Source organism: Nanorana parkeri, unplaced genomic scaffold, assembly GCF_000935625.1.
Source record: "Nanorana parkeri isolate BGI_ZX_2015 unplaced genomic scaffold, ASM93562v1 scaffold993, whole genome shotgun sequence".
Lineage (NCBI taxonomy): Eukaryota > Metazoa > Chordata > Amphibia > Anura > Dicroglossidae > Nanorana > Nanorana parkeri.
Window position 1 is genome coordinate 402,977 of NW_017307261.1, and position 2,907 is coordinate 405,883.

The 2,907-nt window shown below is 36.6% G+C and overlaps 1 protein-coding gene across 1 annotated transcript in view; it reads left to right on the forward strand.

Moving 5' to 3' along the window:
• Window positions 1–2,907, forward strand: part of TRIM71 (tripartite motif containing 71) — a 77,299-nt gene that overhangs the window by 1,472 nt on the left and 72,920 nt on the right. The gene's annotated exons all lie outside the window — the stretch shown is intronic.

Sequence of the window (2,907 nt, forward strand, 5' to 3'; positions counted from 1 at the left end):
GGGGGTAGACCTCATGCATTTTTTTTAATCCTATGCAAATCTGACAAGTTGCAAGAAAGCAATGCATCAACTTTACTCCAAAAACATTTGTCTCCGTCATACGTGAATATATGACATGGAATGTTTCCACTCTCGTGTAGGACTTGTGTTTTTTAAAAGAACAAATATCATCTGTATGATTCTATGAAGCTATTAAAGCCAGTCTGTGCTACCTAATCCCATTACCATTTTATAGGATTTATTTTCACTATTACTCAAATGTCAAATATTGTTTTTAGACTTTGATTTGTCATTTCTTTTTATTTTGTGGTGTACAAGATGTTTCTGATGGTGGGACGTTCTTCTATAACTTTGCATGGTTATGGCACTGTTGCATTGTTGTCGGTTGCATTTGTTTCAGTGGTAACCTGTGGTTGAGATTTGATTGTAGAAGAACCCGATTTGTTCCACATTGCTTGTGTGGGGTCCAGTGGCCATTGTAAAAAATGATGCAATCAGATATTGGAAGATCTCCTTGACTGTTCATTTGACTACTTTAATGTGATTCTTGTGGTAACAGATCTTGGTATTCATTGTCATGGAAAAAAAGACACATTCGACTTTTTGGTTTTGCTGGTTAAATACTTTTTAATTTTTTTTGTATGTGATATATTGTGAATACTCGTGTGTGTATATATATAGAAGTGCTTTCACAAAAACAGATGAATGTGTTTTGTATATAAAAATCAGGATTGTGGCAAAATAGAACCACTGGCTTATGGCTTGTTCACACCATGTCTGCTGCTCTGCGTTTTCTTGCACTCCATCGCACATGTGGACATGAACAAGGCACATAGAACACAATCTTCTGGCGGTGTGCAGAAAGATGCAGCTCAATGGACACGGCGTGAATAAGACCTGATCTGACAAAATTAAATGTGTGACATCAGGAGGACACCTTTCCATCCTATCCCTGAGGTGACTACAATACTAAAATGTGTTTTTAAAGCAGATGTGTAATACCACAACCATTTTTTTTTTAATGTGGAACAGAGGATCAGAAAATGGAGACTCCTTTTGTAGCATTTGAGGCTATTTCAAATATTTATTAAGCACAGTCGTCCATAGCAACCCGAATGGCATGACCACATTAGGCTGACAGGTTGCTATAGGTTACTGCACTTTGGACATCAGCGTTGCTCTTTGTCCTCCCTGTTTGTGTTGCTACATCAGTACAATCCAGTCTGCGTTCTGTCAAGTACCTGCACCTTGAAGAGGCGAAAACCAAACGTGCAGCATGCATGATGGGATAGAAGCAGCATGCATGGAATAGAAGCAGCATGCATGATGGGATAGAAGCAGCACAGCAGACAGACGCACTATTTCTCCACCCGATTGCCTGTTTCGATGTCCGTGATTACATTCCTTTCCCCTTTGTATGTAGTTCAGTAAGTGTAAGTTGTGATTATTTTAAATTGCATAGTAAATATTGTGTAGCTGTCTTAGCACTTGCTGTATGCGTGCTCGCGTAAGAAAATTGTGGCTGGTGCATCGCAGATTTTCACCTGCTAGGACGCGTGATGCTGCTTGTCATTTGGAGTATATTTAAAAAATGTGCTACTAGAGTAATGTTTCCTATCGAAGCAAGACGATTTATGACCTCGATGAGCAATGTATGTCTGTGAGGCAAACTCATGATACGTTACAGTATTAAACAGTTCTTTGATGGCGTCTGGAAGGGGGGGGGGGGGGGCACTGGCTTGAAATATCACTGGCATTGAATGTCAGATCCATTCAGAAGTGGGCCTAATATTCCAGCTCCTGGGTATTTACTACCTGTTTTGTTCTCAAGCAGGGAAGTCAAAGAGTCATATAAGTGATAAGTACAATGACGTATAAATAGTACAATGACGTATAAATAAATACTACTGTGACGTATAGTACAATGACGTATAGATGAATAGTACATTGAAGCAAAACTAAATAGTACTTTGATGTACAACTGAATAGTACATTGACATACAGATAAATAGTACTGTGACGTACAACTGAATAGTACTATGACGTACAACTGAATAGAACACTGACATACAGATAAATAGTACTATGACATACAACTGAATAGAACACTGACATACAGTTAATAGTATTATGACGACGTATAACTGAATAGTACTATGACATACAGATAAATAGTACTATGACGTACAACTGAATAGAACACTGACATACAGATAAATAGTACTGTGACGTATAACTGAATAGAACACTGACATACAGATAAATAGTACTGTGATGCATAACTGAATAGTAGAATTATATATAAATAAACAGTACAATGATGTATAAATAGCACTATCACAACACAACTGAATAACACAATGACGTATAACTGTATAGTCTAATGATGTATAGCTAAATAGTACAATGACATATAAATAGTACCATGACGTACAACTGAATAGTAAAAATAGACATTCTTCATCTACATCTGGGCTGGACTTTTTGGCATTCTCTAATAAATCCTAACAAATTTCTATTATAGGAACACTGCTTGCCTGGCATTATAGAGCGTGTATAACTTAATTTATATTCAAATTCACTCTTGGTTACCCGTGGTCTTATTTTCTAGTCCATACTGAAAACAATTAGCTTGTGAAGCCTTCAGGCTTTGGTGAGCCCTTCTTTCTTCAGTCAATCACAAGCTTCATTTAGCTACCACAAATATTTGCCTCGCACAAATATTCTTTTTTTTAAATTTTATTTTAAATGGGATTGCAATTCACATCGAAATTGTTATTAAATAATGACCTATTGCAGTGAAAATGTATGATCTTCTAAAACGATACAAATAGTTACATTCTGCTGTTCCTGCTTTTGAAAGATATATAAGGAAAGATTTTATTTTAGGAGAAAAGGTTCATGTGG